This window comes from Palaemon carinicauda, chromosome 41, assembly GCF_036898095.1.
Source record: "Palaemon carinicauda isolate YSFRI2023 chromosome 41, ASM3689809v2, whole genome shotgun sequence".
Taxonomy (NCBI): domain Eukaryota; kingdom Metazoa; phylum Arthropoda; class Malacostraca; order Decapoda; family Palaemonidae; genus Palaemon; species Palaemon carinicauda.
In genome coordinates, this window is record NC_090765.1 from 58,084,128 (window position 1) to 58,110,951 (window position 26,824).

Consider the following 26,824-nt stretch of genomic DNA (forward strand, 5'->3'; position numbering starts at 1 on the left):
AATCCGGGGTAGAGACGAGAAGATCCACTCCCTTTCGCAGGTTCTCGTCTGCCACCCACCACCTGAGGTCCGCTCGTTTCGCAGATCCCATGGGGATCAGGATGTCCGGGGAGTCGAGTCCTTGACTCCACCGAGAATTCAGTCGCCACTGAAGGGATCTCATCCTGAGGCGACTGTTGGGGACGAGACAGGTCAGAGAGGAGAGGTGGCCGAGGAGACGAAGCCACGACTGGGCTGGGAGTTCTTCTCGATTGAGGAAAGGTTTCGCAACCTTCCTCAGCCTTGCTATCCTTTCGCCTGATGGGAAGGCTTTGTGGAGATTGGTGTCTATGATCATGCCTAGATATACCAGTCTCTAAGAGGGCTGCAGAGAGGACTTCTCGAGGTTTACCACGATCCCCAGATACTGGCAAACCTCGAGGAGCTTGTCTCGGTGGCGAAGAAGGATGCCTCCGAGTCTGCCAGGATCAGCCAGTTGTCCAGGTAACGGAGGAGATGGATGCCGATCCTGTGAGCCCATGCGGAGATGATGGTGAAGACTCTGGTGAACACCTGAGGCGCTGTGGAGAGACCGAAACACAGCACCTTGAACTGGTAGATCTTGTTGTCTAGGCAAAATCTCAGGTACTTCCTTGAAGACGGATGGATTGGGATCTGGAAGTACGCGTCCTTCAGATCCAGTGTGCACATGAAGTGTCGTGGTCTCACTGCAAGTCTGACCGTGTCTGCCGTCTCCATACTGAATGGAGTCTGCTTGACAAACCCATTCAGGGTCGAGAGGTCGATGACTGGTCTCCAGCCTCCAGACGCCTTTCTCACAAGAAAGAGTCGACTGTAGAAGCCTGGGGACCCGTCCACGACCTCCTGGAGAGCGTCCTTCTCCAACATGGTCTGGACTTCGGCCTGAAGGGCCTGCCCTTTTGCCGATCCCAATGGTAGACACGCAGGGGGATTGCCAACCCCAGAGCTTCCGGCCTCGGCCGGAGCCTCTAGGGTTCTTGCCTTCCCTGGAGGACTTCTTTCCCCTCCTGCCCTTGGCAGGAAAGGGCTTAGACACCTTGGGTTTCGCTGCTACGGTAGACTTCTTCGTATCCTTGACGGGACGGGGCTGCTGAACCACCGGAGGGCTGTAGGGCCTCGATGTCAGGGCCCTATGGATGAGGGAATCCTGGTTGCATTTCCTCCACCTCTCGGCAGAGAGCTCCACGTCCTTAGTCTCAAACAAGCTCTTACCGAGGACGGAAGAGTGTCTGAGCCTGCTCAACTCGGCGCTGGGAACCTTATGGTGGAGCCTCTCGGCAACAGCGTCCCGGCGCTTGAGGATCGTGTTGGCCCATAAGCTCGAGACTTGGTGGGACAGGAACTCGATGGTCCGAGTGCCCGAGAGGAGAAAGGTTTCCAGCGCTTTCCTGGTGCTTTCCTTGGAGAGATCCTCGGACCGCACCAGGATGCCCAGAGACCCCAGCCAGATGTCGAGCCATGAAATGGCCTGCATGGCGCACTTGATGACCTTCTCCTGGCTCTGGATCTTAGTGGCTGAGAAGGATACGTGCCGGTTGGAGAGTCTCTGAAGAGGGACTCCCCCTGTGAGTCCTTCCACAGAGTGATGTAAGAGAAGGCTCAGCGAAGACTCCTCGAGGATTTCAAAGTACCTCCTCTGATGGACGCGAGGAGGAGGGAGGAGCTTATTCCCGGCACTGGATCTGCTGGAGGAGGCAAGCTCCGCGAGCTGGTCCTCGATCTTGTCTCTGGCGCTCTTCATCTCTTGGGACCAGGGCAATGCTGCGCTGGCCTTGGAGGGCTTCTGAGTGCCGTAGATGCGATCCAGGACCGTGTCCTTACCTTCACGAGGTGGGACCTCAGGGTCTGGAATCCCATTAAGGTTCCTCATAAGAGTCAGGACTTACCAGAACGTGTGTTCTGAATCCTGGTGCTCGCCTCCTGTCGGACTTGCAGCGAAGTCTCCGGACCCCAGAGGCTCTTCCTGGGGGGGGGGAGAAACGTGGGCGTCCTCGACGGCTCTGGGCTGTTCCTGTCTGATCCTAGCAGACGATTTGGGAATCGTCTTAGAGTCCTTAGGTTCCCTCCCGGGAGGGATGCAGGACTAGAAGTGAAGGGGGCAAGTCCTTCTCCACCTCGGGACGAGGAGACCTCTCGGGAAGAGGAGGAACGTCCACCATTGGTGCGATGGGGGAGTATTCCTGCTCAACCGACTCTCCTGAGGAGGGGTAATCCTCCTCCGCAGGTTAGGTCAAGACGGTCTGAGGGGGAGTAGGAGCCTTGCGCAAGGATCTACGTGGGGACAGCACAGGCCTCGGAGGAGGATCCACGGGAGAGACTCCTCTCTTCCTCTTCAGGGGGGAGGAAGCTGCCGCTGGCTCGCGACCCGAATCAGAGAAGGCTGGCTTAATCGCCCGCACGAGAGCTCTGAGTAGGGTGTGGAAGCAGAGTTGCTGACTAACAGCAGCGCTGTCAGACACTCCCTCTGGAGGGAAGGGGATCGAGGGATCCCTAAGAGGAGTTGACAAACGAGGGTTCACCTGCAGGGCTGTAAGAGAATCATCCCTAGACCTGTCCGAGGAGCGTTCCCCCTCTGGCGAGCGCGCTGGTCTGCGCTTGCGGGGAGGGGAACGCGACAGGGAGGAAACCGCCTGTCGGCGATCACGCTGGGGCTCGTGTGATGGGCCCAGATCAGGGTCGCGAGCGAGAAGAGGGCGCGAAGCTGGAAAATCGTGCGCGCGCACCCGCGTGGGCGCGATGGCGCGCAGGAGGATGGTCAGGAGCGATGGCGCGCTGGCGACAGAGCAGGAGGGGGGTCGCGGGGGCGCACGGTAGCCTGAGCGGGAACATGCGCGCGAGCATGCGTGGGCAATGATGTGAGCGTGCGGCGATCAGGAGCTCGAACAGGAGGAGGCCGAACGCGCGGACGTGCAGCGACCTGGTGCGGCCCCGAAAGCCTGCGATAACAGGAGCGCCCGAGCAGATGTCCGGCAGGACTGGCCGAGGGCGCGATAGCGACCTGGGCACAAGAGGTTTAGTGATGGTCTGGACGGACCGGTTTACTCGCCCGCACCAGGGTTCGCTGCTTCGGAGGTCGCGTGGTGCGAGCCGCGTGAGGGCGCTCTGGAGTTAGTTGCGCCACCACCGCTGTCTTAAAGACAGGCACGGGGCGTGTAGCAGGAACAGGGCGCGATTTGGGCGCGTCGGGTGCGATCGTATCTGCAATAGATTCGCGCGGTTCCAGAGGCGGCCGTGAGCGCCCGTGCGCTGGCTTGGCAACCTTTGGGGCGACGAGCGGTTCCAGAGGCGGCCGTGAGCGCCCGTGCGCTGGCTTAGCAACCTCTGGGGCGACGAGCTGAGTCATCGCGCCGCGTGGTCGCGTTGGTGCTGGAACAGGAACTGCGCGCGGGCGCGCATCGCGAACCTCTGCTGTATCGCGAGCCTCCCTTGTATCGCGAACCTTCCTTGTATCGCGAACCTCCTTAGGTGGGAGAGATGGGTCCAAAGCGACACGTAGGCGTGTTGGGGTGCGCGTGAGCGCTGGAGCTGGAATTGCGCAGGGACGCGTATCGCGTCTATCCCCCACAGGGCGCAACGAGTCCGAAGGAACCTGTGGCCGCCTGTGCACCAACTCAGGAACCTCCTAGATCGCGCGCGATGAAACAGGAACAGGGGGCCGGCGAGGTGCCGGAGGCTGCTGGGGCACCGGTTGACGCGTAGGCGCCATATCAGGAACTGGCCGCAAGTGTGCAGGAGAGCGCGGCGGCACTATAACAGGAACAGGGCGCGTTTGCGCAGTTGGGCGCTTGCGCGCTACTTCAGGAACTGCTGGAGGGCGACGGGGCGCCGATGGGCGTGGGCGCGCAGGGGAACCCTGGCGAGCAACAGGAACAGTGGCGCGAACGCCTAAGGGTGAGTGACGAGGCACTTTGTCAGGAACGCTGGGAACAACAGCAGCAGGGTGCGCAGGCGGAGCCTTACGCTTAGGGGCGAGCGGCGCAGTTTCGCGCTCAAGTCCCTGAGACCCCGAAGGGTCTGGAGGTTGCGCAGTGGCAGTCTCCGGCGCGTAAAGCCCGTCAGCAGCTTTAGATATCGATGGTTGGGGCGACAGCTCACATTGTCCCGAAGGACGACCATCCTCCGACGGGGAATGCGAACGATCCCTGGAGAGGTCAAGGTTGGTAGCAGGCAGGTCAGAAGAACAGCGAGTCGTCTCCCCCGCAGAGGACTGTGGTGACGACGAGCCGAAGAGGCGCCTCCTAACCCCTTTGAAGGGGGAAGGAACGCCTCTACGGTGAAGGGGAGGATGAGCCTTCTGCCTTATACGCCCACGAGGGGCCGTGGGATCAGCAGGCTGACCATCAATACGCCTCCGAAGAGGCGTCTCTACCAGAGAACTCCCCCGAGAGGGAGTCTCAACGGAAGGAGAGACCGTGGGACTAAGCTCCTCCCCTGAAGTATGTTCGGAGGGGGAGACAGAGCCTTCTGCTACTGCAGCCGCAGGAACGGGAGTTTGGCCAAACCCACGGGATGTTTCCGACCCACAACGTCAACCACAGACAGGGGATCTATGTCCGCTGAGGTTGACGATTGTTCGGCAGCCGCACCCCGTTTGATCATACCAAACAAGGCTTCCTTGGAGGGCGAACCCTGCAGCCCCAAGAAAGCCCAAAGCTGAAAAAGGTCATTGTTAGAAACAAACACCTCCTCCGAGGGGGGAGGGGCAGCCGCCTCGCTATGGTAGGCAACGACCTCTCCCTCACCACGGGATCAGTTAATGACATCAACATTACGGTCTACGCTACCACTCGCCGGCCTCTCGGAAAAGGCCGCCCGAGCGGGAGCTTCGGAGGAGGAATGGGCGGCGGAAGAAGAAGACTTACGATTTTCTCTCTTCCGAGAAACCTCAGAAGGAGAACGATCCCTTTTAGCCTTCTTCTTACGTCGCCGGGTAAACCTCTCCCACTGGGAGGTAGACCACTCCCTACACTCAATGCACAAATTAGAACTATCACACCATTGGCCCCTACACTGAGGGCATAAGGAGTGAGGATCCGTTTCTACGGCCGACATAAAGGTCCCACAAGGGCGGCCGGGAAGTCCAGGGCAAGTACGCATGAGGAGAGTAGAGGCCAACTTCACACACAAAAACTGAAAGAAAAAGCAAACAAAAAATTATGGCAGTCAAAAGAGAGGAGAGCGCTGTCGTCTCTCCGAGCCAAAAGTAAAGTGAACTAATCACCGGTATGTGTGAGGGTGGAGGGGTAGCTAGCAACCCCACCCCCCCCCCTGCTAACTAGCGGTGGGGTAGGAAACCCTGGTTAAAACTTTTATGGCTCGTCATCGGCTGCGCCGAAGTAATTACCCCATGTAAATAGCGTGGTTTGTATTCAGTTACGGAACAAATCATCATTAGACACAGCATGGTCATCAACTAAATGAGAATCAAAATCCTCTCCCTAAGGAGGAGGGGGAGCTGCCCCGCTATGGGAGGCAACGCCCTCTCCCGCACCCCGAGGTCGGGAAACGGAACAATGGCCTACGCTACCACTCGACGGCCTCTCACGAGACACAGATCGAGTGGGAGCTTCGGAGGAGGTCCGGGTGGCGGAAGAAGAGTCCTTGGAGCCCTCCTTCTTCAAGGCAGCCCTTGAAGGAGAAAGGTCTCGCTTAGATATCTTCTTACGCCGCCGGGAAAACCTCTCCCACTGGGAGGTAGACCACTCCCTGTACTCACTACAATTTAAATCTCTATCACACCATTGACCTCGACACTGCGGACAAAGGGTGTGAGGATCCATTTCGACCGCCGACATGAATGTTCCCCAGGGGCGGCCGGGGAGTCTAGGGCACTTGCGCATAATTGCGATGAAAGGTAGAGGCCAACTTCAAACACACAAAGCTGAAGAAAAAGAAAAAACAGATTAAGGCTGTCAAATGCGAGGACGTAGGACAGACACGTCTGCTCATCGTCCGAGCCAAAAGTGAAGTGAAGCAGTTCATCAGTGTGTGGGGGGGAGGGGTAGCTAGCTACCCCTCCCCTACCCCATTGCTAACTAGCGTGGGGGTAGTTAACCCTCGTTAAAAATCTAATGGCTCGTCATTCAGCTACGCCGAAAGTAATACCCTATGTAAATAGCATGGTTTGTATTTCGGTTACGGAACAATAAATTTTTTTGGGAAGACCAGCACATTTCTACTGCAAAGCTTCTGTAAAGATTGCCAAGACAAAAAAAAAAGGAATACGGTGTCAATCATAAGGTAAGGAATTATTTGTGATTTACTTTGTCATAATTCAAGGATTTATTTGTGATTTACTTTTAGTTTGAGACCTGGATAGGAGGTCCAGCTAGCGGTTGTGACCTGGGAAGGGGGGTCCAGGGGGGCTTGCCCCGGATAGGGGCTGTGACCTGGGAACTACTAGATTAGGTTAGGTGGGTTTGTAAGGTTCTGTACCCTTTTACAATTCTCAAAAGTTATAAATAATCATGTTTTGTCCTGTTTTCAGCCACTTACATGAACCATATATTTTTCAAACTGGTTAACTTGTGCTTATTATGCATTTCTGACCATTATTATTGCTGCAAATCCCTCGTTTATTACATATCTCCACCCAAAAAAAAACCTGGTTTCCCACTGGGGTTCCCTATAATTGTCTTTATGTAAGGGGGTCTAAAAACTCATGAACGGGTGGTTTGCCCCCAATAATCATGGTCATAAATGCATCAAACACAAGATAGCGAGTAGGAAAAATATATGGTTCATGTATTAGGCTAGAAATCAAAGTATCGTATATTTACTCTTTTTAATTAATGACACAGTCAGAAAGGACCATTGGACTGTATCCAATATGTGGTGCTACTTTAGCGTGAGATCTACCTCAATCATCGACATCACACATTTCCATACATTTATTTTAATGATAAACAATTAATTTAAACATATCCTACAAAAGACTGAAATAGAGGAGGAAGAAAGGTAAAAATGTTATTTTTATTAGTAAAATAAATTTTTGAATATACTTACCCGATAATCATGTAGCTGTCAACTCCGTTGCCCGACAGAATTCTATGGAGGGATACGCCAGCTATCACAATACTAGAAGGGGGTGTACTTACCAGCGCCACCTGTGGCCAGGTACTCAAGTACTTCTTGTTGACACCTCCTCAATTATTCCTCGGTCCACTGGTTCTCTATGGGGAGGAAGGGAGGGTCGATTAAATCATGATTATCGGGTAAGTATATTCAAAAATTTATTTTACTAATAAAAATAACATTTTTCAATATTAAACTTACCCGATAATCATGTAGCTGATTCACACCCAGGGGGGTGGGTGAAAACCAGTGTACAAGATTAAAGGATAGCTAAGTATCCCATATTTCATATAACAGTTATCTCAAATAACAATGAAATAATAAGTACCTGGTAAGGAAGTCGAATTGAACCGTTACTCTGCCTCTTTTTTAAGTTCGTCTTCCTTACTGAGCGCAGCGTTCCTCTTGGAGGCTGAATCAACCCAAAGGTGCTAAAGTATATAGGGTTGCAACCCCTACTAAAGGACCTCTACAAAACCTCTAACCCAGGCGCTTCTCAAGAATGAATAGACCACCCGCCAAATCAAAAGGATGCGGAAGGCTTCTTAGCCTACCGTAACAACCATAAAAACAACAATAAAAGCATTCAAGAGAAAGGTTAAAAAAGGTTATGGGATTAAGGGAATGTAGTGGCTGAGCCCTCACCTACTACTGCACTCGCTGCTACGAATGGTCCCAGGGTGTAGCAGTTCTCGTAAAGAGACTGGACATCTTTAAGATAAAATGATGCAAACACTGACTTGCTCCTCCAATAGGTTGCATCCATTATGCTCTGCAGAGAACGGTTTTTATTAAAGGCCATCGAAGTAGCTACGGCTCTTACTTCGTGGGTCCTTACCTTCAGCAATGCAAGGTCTTCCTCCTTTAAGTGAGAATGGGCTTCTCTAATCAGAAGCCTTATATAATACGAAACCCCGTTCTTGGACATGGGCCTCGAAGGTTTCTTGATGGCACACCATAAGGCTTCTGACTGTCCTCGAATAGGTTTAGACCTCTTAAGATAATATTTGAGAGCTCTGACAGGGCAAAGAACTCTCTCTAGTTCGTTACCTACCATGTTGGAGAGTCTAGGTATTTCAAACGATCTAGGCCAAGGACGTGAAGGAAGTTCGTTCTTTGCTAGGAATCCGAGCTGAAAAGAACATGTTGCAGATTCGGTCGTGAAACCAATGTTCTTGCTGAAGGCATGAACCTCACTGACTCTCTTAGCTGTTGCAAGGCAGACGAGAAAAAGAGTCTTGAGGGTAAGGTCCTTGAAGGAAGCTGACTGGAGAGGTTCGAACCTAGAAGACATAAGGAACCTTAAGACTACGTCTAGGTTCCAGCCTGGAGTGGATAGACGACGCTCTTTAGACGTCTCAAAAGACTTAAGAATGTCTTGAAGGTCCTTGTTGGAAGAAAGGTCCAAACCTCTGTGGCGGAGAACTGAAGCCAACATACTCCTATACCCTTTAATCGTAGGGGCTGAAAGGGATCTCTCATTCCTAAGATGTAGAAGGAAGTCAGCTATTTGGGTCACAGAGGTATTGGTAGAGGATATTGAATTGGCTCTACACCAGCTTCGGAAGACTTCCCACTTAGATTGGTAGACTCTACGAGTGGAAACCCTTCTTGCTCTGGCAATCGCACTGGCTGCCTCCTTCGAAAAGCCTCTAGCTCTAGCGAATCTTTCGACAGTCTGAAGGCAGTCAGCCGAAGAGCGTGGAGGTTTGGGTGCAACCTGTCTACGTGAGGTTGACGTAGAAGGTCCACTCTTAGAGGTAGAGTCCTGGGGATGTCGACTAGCCATTGAAGTACCTCTGTGAACCATTCTCTTGCAGGCCAAAGGGGAGCAACCAGTGTCAGCCGTGTCCCTTCGTGCGAGATGAATTTCTGCAGAACTTTGTTTATTATCTTGAACGGTGGGAATGCGTAAAGGTCGAGATGGGACCAGTTCAGTAGAAAAGCATCCACATGAACTGCTGCAGGGTCTGGAACAGGGGAACAGTACAGCGGAAGTCTCTTGGTTATGGAGGTGGCAAACAGATCTATGGTAGGTTGACCCCACAAGGTCCAAAGTCTGTTGCACACACTCTTGTGGAGGGTCCATTCCGTGGGAATGACCTGAACCTTCTGCTTAGGCGATCTGCTGAGACGTTCATATTGCCCTGAATGAACCTCGTGACCAGAGTGAGGTTTAGACCTCTTGACCAAATGAGGAGGTCCCTTGCGATCTCGAATAGGCTCCTCGAATGGGTCCCTCCTTGCTTGGAGATGTAAGCCAAGGCTGTGGTGTTGTCTGAGTTCACCTCCACCACTTTGCCTAGCAGGAGGGACTTGAAGTTCAGCAGGGCTAAATGAACTGCTAGTAGCTCCTTGCAGTTGATGTGGAGCAATCCCTGTTCCTCGTTCCACGTTCCCGAGCATTCCCGTCCGTTCAAGGTCGCACCCCAGCCCGAGTCCGATGCATCTGAGAAGAGATGAAGATTGGGGGTCTGAATAGCCAACGATAGGCCCTCCCTGAGAAGGAGATTGTTCTTCCACCACAGGAGAGTGGTCTTCATCTCTTGGGTGATTGGGATAGAGACTGCTTCGAGAGTCGAACCCTTGTCCCAATGAGCTGCAAGATGGAATTGAAGAGGGCGGAGGTGGAGTCTCCCTAGCTCGACGAACAGGGCCAGTGATGAAAGGGTCCCTGTGAGACTCATCCACTGTCTCACCGAGCAACTGCTCCTCTTCAGCATGCTCATGATGCACTCTAGGGCTTGGCTTATCCTGGGGGCCGATGGAAAAGCCCGAAAATCCTGACTCCGAATCTCCATTCCCAGGTACACAATGGATTGGGAGGGAATGAGCTGAGACTTTTCTATGTTGACTAACAGACCCAGTTGTCTGATTAAGTCCAAAGTCCAGTTGAGATTCTCCAGACAGCGACGACTCGTGGAGGCTCTCAACAGCCAGTCGTCTAAGTAGAGGGAGGCTCTGATGTCCGATAAGTGTAGGAATTTTGCTATATTCCTCATCAGATGAGTGAACACCATAGGAGCTGTGCTTAGGCCAAAACACAGGGCTTGGAATTGGTAGACAACCTTTCCAAAAACGAATCTCAGGAAAGGTTGGGAGTCTGGATGAATAGGAACGTGAAAGTAGGCATCTTTCAAGTCCAACGAGACCATCCAGTCCTCCTGTCTGACCGCTGCTAGGACCGACTTCGTCGTCTCCATCGTGAACGTCTGCTTGGTGACATACGCGTTGAGCGCGCTGACGTCCAGCACCGGTCTCCAACCTCCTGTCTTCTTGGCCACAAGAAAGAGACGGTTGTAGAAGCCCGGGGATTGATGGTCCCGGACTATAACCACTGCCTTCTTCTGCACAAGTAGCGACACCTCCTGGTGCAATGCTAGCCTCTTGTCCTCTTCTTTGTAGTTGGGAGAGAGGTTGATGGGAGATGTGGTCAGAGGTGGTTTGAGGCAGAATGGAATCCTGTAACCGTCCCTCAGCCAACTGACAGACTGGGCGTCTGCACCTCTCTTCTCCCAGGCTCGCCAGAAGATCTTGAGTCTGGCTCCTACTGCTGTCTGGAGATGCGGAGAGTCAGTTTTTTCCTTTAGATGTCTTGGAGCCTTTCCTAGACTTGCTCCTTTAAGAGTCTGGACGGGAGCTTCCTCGGCTGGGGGCTCTACCACGAAAGGGCGGTATGAACCTCGTAGCAGGGGTATCAGCCACTGGGGAGCGATAAGTCTTGGGGACTGAGGTAGCAACCTTAGACTTACGAGCCGATGAGGCTACAAGATCGTGTGTGTCCTTTTGTATCAGGGCAGCAGACAAGTCCTTAACCAGCTCTTCGGGGAAGAGGAACTTCGAGAGCGGAGCAAAAAGGAGTTGTGACCTTTGACAAGGTGTAATGCTGGAGGAAAGGAAGGAACACAGCTGTTCCCTTTTCTTCAAAACCCCTGATACAAACATCGACGCAAGCTCACCAGATCCATCCCTAATGGCCTTATCCATGCAGGACATTAATAGCATGGCAGAATCCTTGTCCGCAGGAGAGGTCTTCTTGCTGAGGGCCCCCAGGCACCAGTCTAGAAAGTTGAACATCTCAAATGCTCTAAATACTCCCTTCAGTAAGTGATCAAGGTCTGAGAAGGTCCAGCAAACCTTAGAGCGCCTCATTGCAGCCTGGGCAGAGGCAGGTACTCCCAAGCCTGGTGCTTCTCCTGTGGCATACCAAACGCTCGCTTTCGAAGTGAGCTTAGTCGGAGGGAACATGAAAGAAGTTTTGCCAAGGTGTTGCTTAGTCTGCAGCCACTCCCCTAAGATCCTTAACGCTCTCTTAGAGGACCTTGCTAGGACTAGCTTAGTATAGGTGGACTTAGCTTGTTGTATGCCCAGCGAAAACTCAGATGGCAGAGAGCGGGGAATAGCAGAGACAAAGTGGTCTGGGTAAACCTCCCTAAGCAGAGCCAAGACCTTACGAAAGTCAATAGACTGTGGAGAAGGCTTGGATTCATCCACGTCTGACGAGGGATCCAGGTGTGCCGCCTCATCATCAGACGCCTCATCACCAGAGTGTAGCGAAGAGATCGGACAAGAATGCTGAACAGCAGAGTCAGAACGAGTAGGAACAATATTAGTGGTTTCCTCTTCAAGTAACTGTTGAGGGAAAACCTGAGGCTCAGACTGCAAAGGCTGAATAAAAGACGAAGCAGAAGGAAGGCGCATGGGTGGAGGAGGCTGACTCCTAGCATGAGTGGTTGAACCCAAGGGTTGCGCTTGCTGAGCTGTTGGCGGAAGCGGAGTAGCAAGTTCCTGTTCCTGTGGTGTGAGCGGAGCGCGATGAGGTAGAGGCTGCGCAGAACAAGGTAAATGTCTCGCAAGCTGAGGCTCCTGAGGCGCAAGGCTAAGGTGTAGTGGTGCTTGCCTTGTGGAGGGTTGAGCTCGCTGCAGCGAGAGCTGAGGAGACTGACTCATGGACGGGAGAGGTTGTTGTACCTCAACCGAGTGTTGCACCACTGGTGGAGCAGCAAGTGGAGGCGGAGGAAGAGAGGTATAATCCTCCTGATCCCATTGTAAAGGTTGCCTTAAAGAAGGCAGAGGCTGAACACCACTGGGAACAGCAAACTCAGAACGAGGCTCAACATCGTACGCCTGGCAGGTGGTACTGCGATCAGGCGGAGCGAGCGCAGGCGGAGGGAGTGTAGGCGGAGGCGGAGGCGCAACACTCTCAGCCCGACACTCACGCATCAAGTCCGAAAGCTGTGCTTGCATGGACTGTAGAAGAGTCCACTTGGGGTCGGCAGAAACTACAGTAGGCTGAGGTAAAGCCTTAACAGTCGAGCTCTGTTGTGGCAGAACCTTACTCCTCTTGGGCGGAGTGCAGTCGACAGATGACTGCGGCGAGTCAGAGCTGAGCCAATGACTGCAACCTGGCTGAGCACTCGCGGACTGGACTCTGCGTTTAAGTGGTCTCGAGACCTGAGACCAACGTTTCTTCCCTGACAGTTGATCAGCGGACGAGAAAAAGACGGGCTCAATCGTCTGCAGGTGGGAGTGACGGTCTTTGGAAGACACGCCCGCAACCACCGAGGATACTTCTGTGCGCCTAACAAGGCCTGCCGAACCCTTATGCCCTTCGACATTGCTTCTCCCCTGGGCTTGGGAGCTTGCAAGAGGTCCCGGACTGGGAGGACGACTGGCTCGCACAGAAGTATCCTCACGCACCACACTGGCACTGACACTAGCACTTGGCACTGCACTGACACTAGCACTCGTCACAGCACTGGCACTAATTCCACCCACTGCACTCTTGACCTTAAGTTCCTTGACTTCGGCCATCAGAGACTTATGATCACTTACCACTGACTCTACTTTATCGCCTAAGGCCTGAATAGCACGCAAAACAACAGACATATCAGGCGGAGGGCAAACAGTAGGTTCGGGGGTAGCCACTACAGGGGTAGGAAAAGGTAGGGGATCATGAGGTGAGGAAAAAAGTGAAGAGTGAGAAGAACTCCTCCTAACTCTACCTCTCTCTAACTTAGTTGAATATTTCAAAAGACGGACAAATTCCAGTTCCGAAAGTCCGGCGCATTCCTCACATCGATTTTCTAACTGACAGGGCCTGTCCCTACAGTCAGAACAAGCGGTGTGAGGATCTACCGAGGCCTTCGGAATACGCCTATTGCAAGACCTACATCGTCTATGGGAGGGGGCTTGCGAAATGTCAGACATCTTGAATCCAAAGAGTTAGCCAAAGGGGGTTTCAAAATCAAGCAAAAGATCGTTAACCGTTAATCAGGACTATATAAAAGCTATCTAGCTAATATAAGAAGGTTTCCAGTAAAGCGACAGCCGAAATCTGAGAGAATACTTCACCAATTAGCCGTGAAAATACTCGAAGATCATAAGCGTATCCCAGAACGTCTTGCCGGAAGCACGACAGAGGAATAATTGAGGAGGTGTCAACAAGAAGTACTTGAGTACCTGGCCACAGGTGGCGCTGGTAAGTACACCCCCTTCTAGTATTGTGATAGCTGGCGTATCCCTCCATAGAATTCTGTCGGGCAACGGAGTTGACAGCTACATGATTATCGGGTAAGTTTAATATTGAAAAATAAAAATGTCATCATAGATTTCCACATTTATTCTAGCGATACACACTTCATACATATGGCGGTAGACCTCACGCTAAGGTAGCACCCAACACGTACCCTAGTCTAAACCCATTTGTGACGTACCCTGGCCTATTTGATATAATTTACAATAAATATTAACTAGAATAAAAGAACGGGAACTTTCTGCTTAAATGAATACTACTTATAACATATAATTGTACCAATTACGATAAATTTAAGTATAATTACCTGTGGAGACGCAGCTATGAGCCTTAGACAAATCTCTTGACTGGATAAGCTTCGTTAGATCCTCATCTCTAGGGTGCCTGTCATTTGGATAATGCTTTAATTATAATTTTGTAAATTACAATTAATGTATAAAATTAAATTATCTTATGCAATTAAGATGTGTATTTGAATTTAACAGGATAATATAGGTAATTTAGCTGTGTATGAAAACAAATTCCCTTAGCACTCGCATTGTTGAAACGTATTTTCCAACATGGAGTTTTTATGATAAAAAAATGTTTATGAATACTTACCTGGCAGTTATATATATATAGCTAAGTCTCCAACTTTCGGCAGAATTTAATCGAAAATCGCGGCAACCGCCTTGTGGTAGTTGCGTAGTTAGATGGTTAACAACCCTTAAAGGGTGGTACCTGGAATCATTCCCATTTTCTGTTCCTCAGATTATCTTTGCCCGACCTGTCTCCTGAAGGGAGGTGGGTGGGCTTTAATATATATATATAACTGCCAGGTAAGTATTCATAAAACTTTGTTTTATCATAAAAACTCCATTTTTATGAATAGTACTTATCTGGCAGTATATATATATATATATATATATATATATATATATATATATATATATATATATATATATATATATATATATATATATATATATATATATATATATATATATATATATATATATATATATATATATATATATATATATATATATAGCTGATTTACACATTTGGAGGAGGGAAACAGACAGAAAACATAGTTGGGGAAACAACAAAAGAGTTGTAGGAGAAAAAACACCTTGATTCCTTACCTGTTAAGGTAGCTGACTTCAAAGGTTACTGCCTCTAGAGTCGCTTTCCCTTAGGAGTGTTCAGCCAGGAGTAGACCTGCTACGCTGCAAACAACTCAATCGAGTGTGTCAAAGGGGTAAGACCAACACCTTGACTAGACTTCAGAAACTACCTTTGCCCCATAAAATAAAAAAGAATTGCAACCTTACTAAAACTAACCATCTAACCGTGCAGAAATAGATATAAGTTATCTATCTGGACTGAGGGAACCGTACCACAAGACGAGGACCTCACACAATCATAAAAAACACAAACTTATATACATGTACACAAATTAAGGTTGAGTGGGGGTAGTAACTCCTTTGCCTAATACAGAAGCCGCAGCTACCTATGGGCCCAAGGTATAACACTTGTCATAGTCCACTCTTACCTCTCTGAGGTAATGAGAAGCGAAGACAGAGTTGCTCCTCCAGAACGTTGCGTCCATGATCTGCCTAACTGACATATTTTTCCGGTATGCCAGTGAGGTAGCAATGGCTCTTACTTCGTGAGCCCGTACTTTTAACAGGGCGAAGTTTTCTTCCTCACATAAGAGTTGGACTTCCCTAATAGTTTCCCTCAGGAAAAAGGACAAAGCGTTCTTTGACAGGGGTTTTTGAGGATCCTTCACCGAACACCATAACGAGTTGGATGCACCCCTCACGTTCTTAGTGTAGGCCAAATAATTCTTTAGAGCCCTAACTGGGCAGAGGAGGCTTCCCTGTTCCTGACCCACTAGGTTCGTGAGGTTAGGGACTTCAAAAGTCCTGGGCCAGGATTTCGAAGGGTTCTCATTCTTGGCGAGAAAGTCGAACCTTAAGGCACAAACCGCTCCATTTTGATAGAAGCCTACACGCTTCTCGATTGCCTGGACCTCGCTGACCCTTCTGGCAGTTGCTAGAGTCAAAAGGAAGAGGGGTTTCTTAGTCACATCTCGAAGAGAGGCTTGCGAGATAGGCTCAAATTTCTTGGAGCACAGAAACTTAAACACCACATCCAGGTTCCAAGATGGGGGTCTTAATTGTACCTGCTTCGTCGTCTCAAAGGACCTAATGAGGTCCTGCAATTCCTTATTCTGAGACAACTCTAAGCCTCTATGCCTAAAGACGGTTAAGAGCATGCTCCTGTATCCTTTAATGGTAGATACAGCCAGCTTAGCATCCTGCCTGAGGTACAAAAGAAAGTCTGCAATCTGGCTTAGAGAGGTAGAGGACGAGGAAACCTTGTGCCTCTTGCACCAAGCTCTAAAGGTCTCCCACTTAGACTGGTAGACTCTTTGTGACGAGATCCTCCTTGCTCTGGCAATGGCTTTCGACGCTTGTGCCGAAAAGCCTCGAGATCTAACGAGCTTCTCGACAGTCTGAAGGCAGTCAGATTGAGAGCGAGAGGGTTTTGATGAAATCTCTCGAAGTGGGGTTGTCTGAGAAGATCTGGACTTGCTGGGAGTCTTCTTGGAACGTCCATCAGCATGCCTACCACTTCGGTGAATCATTCCCTTGCAGGCCAGAATGGAGCCACTAGGATCATTCGTCCCGAATCGAGGAGAGCGAATTTTCTGACAACCAGATTGATGATCTTGAACGGGGGAAAGGCATACATGTCCAACCCCGTCCAATCCATCAAGAAGGCGTCCACTGCAACCGCTTCCTCGTCCGGGACTAGGGAGCAGTAGTTGGGGATCCTCCTGTTCAAACTGGAGGCGAAAAGGTCTATTACAGGTCTGCCCCACAACTTCCAGAGGCTCTGACATGCGGGTTGAGAGTCCACTCTGTGGGAAGAACTTGTCCCCTCCTGCTGAGCATGTCTGCCCTGATGTTTCTCTGCCCTTGAATAAACCTCGTCAACAGCTGAGTCTTGTTCTCGTTCGCCCAAAGGAGAAGCTCTCTTACTGTTGTGAACAGAGAGAGGGAGTGAGTTCCCCCTTGTTTCCTTATGCACGCGAGAGCTGTGGTGTTGTCTGAATTGATCTCCACAGTCTTTCCTGACACCGAGGTTTTGAAGGCCTTTAGCCCTAACAAAATGGCCATCAATTCCTTCCTGTTGATATGCTAACTGATCTGACTCCCTTCCCAAATGCCTGAGACCTCTTTGTTCCCTATTGTTGCTCCCCAGCCTGACTCGGACGCGTCTGAGAATAACACTAGGTCGGGGTTCTTCTTGTACAAGGAGATCCCTTCTCCTAACAGAGCTGGGCTCAGCCACTACATCAAAAGATCCTTGATCTCTGTCGGTATGGGAAAAGAAAAGGCGTCCTCCTGGGTCTTTCTGTGCAACGAGGTCAACTTCAGCACATCCCTAGCCAAAATATGGGGCTGGTTTAACAAAGTCTCTGGGAAGTACAATACACCCAGAGTCACACACCCAGACCCATTAGCTGAAGCCAAAAGGATTGCTAACAACTTTGCGGACAGAGCAAAAAGCAACAATCTACCTCTGCAAACTATCAACAGACAGAGAACACTGCTCCCAATTAGGAACAACATCATAGAAGCTGCCTGCAACATGGTAGATGACACTGATCACCCCTATACCATGGAGGAACTAAATATGGCCCTATCAAAAGGCAGGAAGGACACTGCCCCTGGAGCCGACCTCATCACATACAGCATGCTGAGGAGCATGGGAAATCATGCCAAATTGGTCTACTTGGATTTGATAAACAGGACACACACGGAGAGACTACGTCCAACCACATGGAACCAGCAAGACACCAAATCTATTCCAAAACCTAAGGAGCCAAATACCTACCGACCTATAGCTTTGATAAGCTGCACAGAGAAAGTAGCTGAGAGAATGGTACTCAACAGACTGCAGTGGAAAATAGGCCAACCACATCATCGCCTATATGCCTACAGAAGTGGCATAGGCACTCAAGAATGCATTACAGATGTCCTCTCAACAATTAATGACAAAAAAGCTTTTGTCATATTCCTTGATCTCGAGAAAACCTTTGAGCTAGCCAGTTCACCAGCTATACTCTTCACACTTGTTGAAAAGAGAGTGAAAGGACACTTACTGGCCTGGACTCGAAACTACACACAAAACCGAGAAGCCAGAGTCACTTTCCAAGGAAAAACCACTGAGTTCATCCCCTTAGAAAACGGTACACCGCAAGGAGGCATACTCAGCCCCTACCTTTTCAACCTACTAATGGAGAACTTAGCCACTTTAAAACTCCCAAATGGAGTGGAAATTTTCATATATGCCGGTGATATATGCATAGTATGCCCAAATAAAGCTCATGCCAGAAATATCACTCAAAAAGCACTTGACATGATCCAGGCCAAATGCAATGATCTTGGCCTAAAGATCAACACCAACAAAACCAAAGCAATGGCTATAAAACATTCACAAAACCCTCAGAACTTGACACTGAGGGTGAGGACATCGAATGGGTGAGTCAATTCATGTACCTTGGGGTAATCATTAGCAAAACTCTATCAGCAGCCAATGAAGTAACCTACCTCAGAGAGAAGACAAAAATCCGTCTATCAGCCATGAAACGCATGACCTCCCTTAAACAAGGAGTATCTAACAACCTCCTAAGGCTGTTTTACCTACAAGCAATTCGATCCCACATTGATTATGCAGCACCCACACTCACTGCATTGACCGACACTCAAAAAGCATCATTAGAAGTAGTCCAAAACAATGCCATGAGACTCATTAGTGGCTCTCCAATGTGGACAAGACTCTGCTTACTTAGAGCAGGAACCAACATAATTCCCCTGTCAGCCAGGATTGACATCAGGAATAGCAGCATTATATTCAAGTCAATCATCGCAGATAGGAAAAGCCCACTCAACGATAAAATAAAAAGGCTTCTACCTCTTGCTAAAGAACTGGATCTGCCTAATTCCCATGCAAAGAAACTACTGGATACACTCAGAATAATGCAGATGCAAAATGAGGCTCACAAAATCAAGGGACAACAAATGCATGAAGGCTACATCCCTCCTGCTCCATGGGCTCGTGATCCTATCAAATACAACTTCACTATCCTACCAGCAGCAAGCAAGGCTCTCTGCACGCCAGAGCAACTCACTGCAGCTGCAACAAATGCAATCAGGAACACACCTGCGCCTCACACCTATTATACAGATGGATCAGTTGACCGTGCAATCCCTGCAGCTGCTGCTGCAGTCATCTCTACATCAGGATATAAAGCAAACTGGAGACTTTCCAACCATGCCTCCACACTGCAAACTGAGCTAGTGGCCATTGCAAAAGCTCTAGAACACTCTGCCAATCAACATAACGGGAACACAACGATCCATACAGATTCCAGAGGAGCCATTCTGGCCCTCAGCAACAAGGAACCTACAGAGAATGTGTACCTCATCACTGCAATTAAATTCTTAGCCCTGCTCCACCAAAGAAACAACAGGCAAGTCACCTTGAATTGGATTCCGTCATACAGGAAACTCCGGCAACGACGAGGCCGATCATCTAGCTAAATCGGCCTTAACGTGCTAAACTATTAGCATTACTCTGCAAGTCATTAAAAACCATTAAAAATAAAATGGCTACCTACTGCAACATCCAAAAGACAAGTGAAGTTAGAAGAGCCTTCCTAGATGGATCAAGATCTGCAAAGTGGTATATCGAAGCTACAAACATACTACCACACCCAATTGCAAGACAAACACCTCACCAGGACGCAGTAATCATCTGCAGACTGCGACTGGGATATCTATGCAACTGGCAAATCATCTTAGATAACGGCCAAGACCCTGAAGCACCGCATAGACCAATCAGACCATGCAAGTACTGTAATCAGGACACAGAAGAACCTTTACAGCACTATCTACAGCAATGTCAGGAAACAAGCCTGCTTCGGCAGGATCTTAATCCAAACACTCCTGCAACTGCAACAGCAATTGTCAAGCATATTATTGACAATCACAACACCCTTTCAGCCTTTCTCCGCAGCTACCCTCCACCAAGATAACGTTGCAGCAAAGCCAACGAGAAATCTAAGCGGCAATGAAAAAGAAACCTTAACCCCCCTGCAATTTCTATGCTGGGAGCAGAACGATTGCTGGCGGCTGTTGGCCATATCTTTCTCTCCTCTCAGCTGGTAACCCGATGTCGCACAGCGGCCTGTGTTACCTTCTTCACCTTTAATCTCCCCTCTTTTTTCAGTTCAGGCATCACCCCAAACCACCTTTGTTTGTCTCAGTAAATAAAATCACAAGTAACATGACAAATTCGGAGATAATTTGTATTTTTCCTAACCATACAAACCTTAGCTATTTACATAGGGTTTACTTTCGGCATAGCTGAAATGACGACCCATTAAATTTTTAACGAGGGTTAACTAACCCCCGCTAGTTAGCAGGGGGTAGGGAAGGGGTAGCTTTCTACCCCTCCCCCCCTCACACACCTGTGAGTTGTCTCACTTCACTTAGAGGTAGGACTTGACTTGGGGGACAGGGCTGGCGGCCAAATATGAGTAAATAGCTAAGGTTTGTATGGTTAGGAAAAATACAAATTATCTCCGAATTTGTCATTTGTTCCGTAACCGAAATACAAACCACGCTATTTACGTAGGGTGACTTACCCCTAAGGAAGAGCGGAAAGTCCCCAGCCTTACTGGCTTTTTGGCTTTACCCGGGGACCCGAAAACCGAGTGAGCAATACTCGAGAAAGGGGGTCCTTGCACCTAGCACTTTCCAATGCTTGCTACGGACGTGCGGCCTACATAAGTTGTGTATGGAGGAAGTTGTGACTCGTCCTAGGAAGTTGACCTGGAGTTCTTTAGATAGAAATCTAGGCTAGGACGTTTCCAATACCACCTCGTCAGGGTAAGAGGGACGCAAAAAGTATTACAGTTAATACTAGGAGCACAAGGGAGCATGGTTTACCTGCAGAGGTTGAGGTCAGCTATGCAGAAACCAGGATGCTGCTTTCCCCAAGGGTGGGGAGAATGAAGAAAGAAGTAAGGGCCAGACATACTCTTTCAATCACGCAGACTAAAACCGGGTAACAACGCCCTCAAAGAGCCTGAGGTTAGACCAGCTGTTGTGCAGCCACCAAAGGGCCAATAGAGAATGTATCAAAGCTCCTGTGGGTCACGTCCTGCAGGTAGTGGGCTGTGAAGGTCGTCTGGCGCTTCCACACCCCAGCTTGCAAAACCTGCGTCACAGAGAAATTTCTCTTGAATGCCAGGGACGTAGCTATGCCCCTGACATCGTGCGCTCTAGGGCGGCGTGACGGAGGAGGGTCAGGATCCAAGGTATGTTGAATAACCTTCCGGATCTAGGCCGAGATGGTGTTCTTGGTGACCCTCCTCTTTGTCCTTCCTGTGCTTACGAATAACGCTTGCACCTAAGGACGGACTGCAGCTGTTCTTTTCAAGTAATGCCTCAGACTCCTCACTGGGCAAAGTAACAGATGGTCTGGGTCACTTGTTACAGAACGAAGACTCGTTACCCTGAAGGAGTCAAACCTAGGGTCTGACACCCCAGGGTTCTGAGTCTTAGCAACAAACTCGGGGACGAACCTGAACGTTACCTCCCCCCATCCCCTTGAATGGGCGATGTCGTAAGAAAGACCATGAAGTTCACTGACCCGCTTGGCCGAGGCCAAAGCGAGCAGGAAAGCCGTCTTCCAAGACAGGTGGCGATCAGACGCCTGGCGTTATGGTTCAAACAGGGCTCTCTTCAGAGCCCTGAGGACCTGAACCACGTTCCAAGGAGGAGGTCTTACTTCTGACTGAGGGCAGGTAAGCTCATAGCTGCGTATGAGTAGAGAAAGTTCTAACGAAGAGGAAATGTCCACTCCTTTCAGCCTAAACGCCAGGCTTAAGGCTGAGCGATAGCCTTTCACCGCTGGAACTGAAAGGCGCATTTCCTCTCGTAAATGCACAAGAAATTCCGCTATTGCTGGAATAGTGGCATCGAGTGGAGAGATACCCCTCCTACGACACCAACCACAGAAGACTTTCCACTTCGCCTGGTAGACTCCGATAGAGGACTAGCGTAGGTGGCGAGACATCCTGTCCGCAACCTGTTGCGAAAATCCTCTCTCCATGAGGAGACGCTGGATAGTCTCCAAGCATGAAGCCGAAGCGACGCTACGGCCTTGTGGAAGATGTTGCAGTGTGGTTGTCTGAGTAGCTCGTGTCGTGGGGGGAGTTCCCTCGGAAGCTCCGTCAGGAGCTGCAGAAGGTCCGGGAACCATTCCGCGTGATGCCACAGCGGAGCTACGAGAGTCATGGAGAGATTGACCGATAGTCTGGTCTTGTTGAGAACCCTTTTCATCAGACAGAATGGTGGGAAGGCATAAACGTCGATGTTGTCCCACCTCTGCTGAAAAGCATCTTGCCAGAGAGCCTTGGGGTCCGGGACTGGAGAGCAGTACAGGGACAGCTTGAAGTTGAAGGCTGTCGCAAACAGATCTACTGTCGGGGAAGCCCACAAAGTCAGGACTTTGTTGGCTATCTGAGGATCCAAAGACCACTCGGTACTCACTATCTGCGTCGCTCTGCTCAGACTGTCGGCGAGCACATTCCTTTTGCCTGGAATGAAGCGAGCCGAAAGTGTGACCGAGTGGGCTTCGGACCACCTCAGAATCTCTACTGCAAGATGGGATAGCTGTTGAGAAAAGGTACCTCTCTACTTGTTGATGTAAGCCACAACCGAGTGTTGTCGCTCATCACCACTACGGAGTGGCCCGCCAGTGTCCGTTGGAACTGTTGAAGATCCAGGAAAACGGCCTTCATTTCTAGCAAGTTGATGTGGAGGTACTTCTCTGATTCTGACCAGAGGCCTGAGATCCTTTGGTTCAGAATGTGGGCCCCCCACCCTTCTTTGGACGCGTCCGAAAACCGAGTCAATTCCGGGGGGAGGACGAGAAGAGCCACTCCCTTCCGAGGGTTCACGTCGTTCAGCCACCACCGAAGGTCCGTCAGTTCCGTGGATCCTAAAGGAACCAGAAAGTCCGGAGAATCGAAGCCTTGATTCCTCCGGGACTTTAGCCCCCATTGCAGGGATCTTATCCTGAGGCGGCCGTTCGGAACTAGACGTGCCAGGGAGGAAAGGTGAACTAGAAAACGCAACCACGAATGGGCCGGAAGCTCTTCCCGCCTGAGGAAAGGTTCTGCGACCCTCGTCAGCCTTGCTATCCTGTGGTCTGATGGAAAGGCTTTGTGGAGATCGGTGTCTAATATCATGCCTAGATATACCAGTCATTTCGTCGGAAGCAGAGAGGACTTCTCAAGGTTTACCACGACCCCCAGGTCTCGGCAAACCTCCAGAAGCCTGTCTCGGTGTCAAAGAAGGGTCGACTCCGAGTCTGCTAGGACCAGCCAGTCGTCCAGATAATGGAGGAGACGTATGCCGTTCCTGTGCGCCCAAGACGAAATCAGAGCGAACACTCTGGTGAACACCTGAGGAGCTGTGGAGAGACCGAAACACAGCACCTTGAACTGGTAGATCTTGCTGTCTAGGCTGAATCTCAAGTACTTCCTGGAAGACGGATGGATTGGGATCTAGAAGTATGGGTCCTTCAGATCCAGTGTGCACATGAAGTCTTGCGGTCTCACTGCAAGTCTGACCGTGTCTGCTGTCTCCATGCTGAACGAAGTTTGCTTGACAAACTTGTTCAGGGCTGAGAGGTCGATGACAGGTCTCCAGCCTCCAGACGCCTTCTATACAAGAAAGAGTCGACTGAAGCAGCCTGGGGAGCCGTCGTCGACCTCCTGGAGAGCATCCCTCTTGAGCATGGTCTCGACTTCTGCCCGAAGGGCTAACCCCTTTGCCAATCCCATGGCATAGGAGTTCAGCGGTACTGGATTCGCTGTCAGGGGAGGTGGAGATGTCGTGAATGGGACGCGATAACCTTGGCCGATCACAGAGACCGTCCAAGAATCGGCCCCAAGTTGCTGCCACCTGTGCTTGCAACTTTTCAGGCATCCCCCCACAGGTGGACATGGGGGGGGATTGCCAATCCTAGCGCTTGCGGCCTCGGCCGCTGCCCCTAGGATTCTTACCTCCCCTAGAGGACTTGCCGCGCCTTCTGTCCTTGGTCTGAAAGGGCTGCGGCTTAGACACCCCTGTCTTAGCTGCCGGAGCCTGCTTCAGTGTCTTACGAGGCTGCTGTTGCTGTTGAGGTGCCGGAGGCTTGTAGGGCCGAGATGTCAGGGCCCTCTGGAGGAGAGAATCTTGATTCGATCTCCTCCACCTCTCAGCTGTTCGTTCTATGTCCTTGGGCTCGAGCAGATCCCTCCCAGTAATGGAGGAGTGCCTGAGCCTGCAGACGTCCACAGCGGGGACCTTCGGATGTAACCTCTCGGCCACTGCGTCGCGACGCTTGAGGATCGAGTTAGCCCACAGGTTAGCCACCTGGTGAGTGAGGAACTCGATCGAACGCGTGCCCGAGAGGAGGAAGGTCTCCAAAGCCTTCCTATTGCTCTCCTTGGACAGATCCTCAGAGCGCAATAGGATGCCCAGAGATCCCAGCCAAACGTCCAGCCACGAAGTTGCCTGCATGGCACTCTTCGCGACCTTCTCAAGGTTCAAGATCTCCGACACCAAGAACGTCACCTGCCGGGCGGAGAGCTTTTCGAGAGGAGTTCTCCTGGTCAGCTCTTCCACGGAATGGACTCCCCCATGATCTCAAAGTACCTCCTCTGATGTACTCGAGGAGGTGGGAGGAGTTTGAACCTGGCAGAAGAACGACCGGAGGAGGCGAGCTCGGAGAGCTGGGCTTCGACTCTGTCCCTGGCCCCTTTCATCCCTTTGGACCAAGGCTAAGCTGCACTGGACTTAGGGGGTTTCTGGGTGCCGTAGACTTCGTCTAGCACTGTGTCCTTGCCCTCACGAGGGGCAGTCTCCGGGTCCTTAAACTTGTTGAGCTGCCTCATCAAGCCTAGGACCTGCCAGAAAGCGTGTTACGACTCGAACTAGTTTCCTCCTTGCAGACTGGCAGCTAAGTCTCCGGTCCCCAAAGGCTCATCTTGGGGAGATACGTGGACGTCCTCCCGGGTTTTAGTTGGCTCTGGACGTATCCTGGATGACGATTTAGGAATCGTCTTGGAGTCCTTGGGCTCCATCCTAGGAGGAATACAGGACTCCAGCAAAGAGGTCCGGAAGGGGGCTTCCTCGCGAGCAGCTTCTCTCCGAAGAGGAGGGGTTCCTCTCATTGGTGCCGTGGGAGACAACCCTGCCTCGCTGGACTCTCCTGAGGAAGGAAATAACTCGTCCACAGGAGAAGGAGAAACCGCACGCGTAGGAGAAGGCATAGGAGTCCTCCTAACCGACCTCTTGGGAGCCAACTTCTCCCGAGAAGAAGTCACCACGAAGTCCACCCCTCTCCTTCTCTTCAGCGGGGGTGAGCCTGCCTTTGGTTTAAGTCCCATATCAACGAGGGCAGGCTTCACAGCCTGAACCACTGCGTTCATAATGTGACGGAACCAAGGCTGACGGGCAGTGTCAGTTATCCCCGCTGGAGGGTAAGGGATCTCCTGATCCTTCGGAGTGGACACCACAGGGCCTGCCTGAAAAGAAGAGTGTTGCATGGACCTCTCCGTAGATTCTTCTTGGTCCTGGTAGGTAATCCTACGCTTGCGCGGAGGCGATCCAGAGGCTGATCTGGAAATCCGTGTCCCTGTCGGTTGGCCGCGCTGATGTTCCCTGCGGGAATGGGAATATCGGCGGTTCTCACGCGGAAAGGCATTCAAAGAATCGCGTGCGGGCGATTTCCGAAGCGCGGGCGCATTGCTGCGTGTGGAAAAATGCGCGTGGGCGCGCGGGCGAGGTGGCGCTTGGGCGCGCAGGCGAAAGGACACGATGGCGCGTTGGCGAAGGAACGCGTTGGCGCGCACGTGAAAGAGCACGAGACCGCGCGAGTGAATGTGTGCGCTGAGCACTAGGCGATCGACAGCGGCGCGTAGGAGAACGGCGATGGTCAGGCGAAAAAAGTCACGAGCGACTTGGTGAGCGTTTGCCAGGCGGAGAGCGAAGGCGAGTTAGAGAACGCTGGCGCGATGGCGAGCGATGTCGCGTGCGTTCCGGAGAACGATGGCGCGTACTACGAACAGGCGAACGACTGCGCGCAGGCGATTTATCACGCGGGCGAGTCGGACACCTGGGGCGATCAGACTGAAGAGGGCGAGGGCGCTCAGGAGAGCGCTTGCGCACAGGCTAGTGATCGCGTGAACGCGCAGGAGAACGTTGGCGCGCAGTAAGATTACTGCTCACATCTGAAGAGGTGGACGAACGCGCAGGCGAACGCTCGCGAACAGGAGCTTTAGCTCGCTGTTGCGCCGGAGCAGAAGGGCGCGCAGGGGCGCGTGGGCGAGGCGACGGGTTAGTACCCTTGCCTAAGTCCAGATCAGGTGATCGTGGACGAGATGATGATCGTTGGCGCGCTAGGCGCACATCAGGTTGAGCAGTAGCGCGGCTGTGCACAGGAGAACGATGGCGCTCAGGAGAACGTAGGTGCGCCTTGCGCACATCAAGAACATGAGGGCGCTGCTTCGCAGGAGAGCGCTGACGAGCAGGTGATCGCTGCAGTGCAGGGGAGCGCTGGCGAGCAGGTGATCGCTGCCGAACAGGAGAGCGCTGGCGAGTTAAGTCCGAAGACTGTAACTCTGGGAAGCGCTTGAGCGCTACTGCACGCGAACGCGCAGGGAAACCCTGACGCGCAAGGGACTTATCCACACCGTGAGTAGAGTCCCTTAACCACGAAGGGATCGGTGCCTGTTGTATAACAGGGTGAGAAGGCGCCCAAACCGCATCTGCAGCCAAGAACGGAGAAGGCAGGTCGGAAGGTCTGGCAGGCGTAGGGGATCGCGAACAATCCGCGGAGAGGACAAGGGGAGCTGTTGTGACGGGCTACTCCTGGCGGGGGGGGCTCCTCCTTAGGGGGAGGATCAGGAGAAGACGACCCAAAGAGGCACCTCCTAACTCCCTTATAGGGAGAAGGAAGTCCTCTGCTGCGAAGAGGCGGACGGGCCTTACGTCGAATACGACCACGAGGAAGGGCGTCCGGGTCATCAGTCCTCCGAAGAGGAGTCTCTGTCAGCGCGCTCCCCCGAGGGGGAGA

General features: G+C 51.3%; 2 protein-coding genes across 3 annotated transcripts in view; both read right to left on the bottom strand.

Annotated features, from left to right (window-relative positions):
* Window positions 1-26,824, bottom strand: part of LOC137632440 (zinc finger protein 845-like) — a 399,727-nt gene that overhangs the window by 6,857 nt on the left and 366,046 nt on the right. The gene's annotated exons all lie outside the window — the stretch shown is intronic.
* LOC137632685 (zinc finger protein 665-like) overlaps window positions 1-26,824 on the bottom strand; it is a 41,777-nt gene that overhangs the window by 5,743 nt on the left and 9,210 nt on the right. Inside the window, exon 2 of one of the 2 annotated variants that reach the window (XM_068364772.1) lies at window positions 13,938-14,014. The exons of the other annotated variant lie outside the window; for it this stretch is intronic. The gene's annotated coding sequence lies outside the window, so the exon portion shown is untranslated. The remainder of the gene's footprint in view (window positions 1-13,937; window positions 14,015-26,824) is intronic. 2 annotated transcript variants of the gene reach the window in all.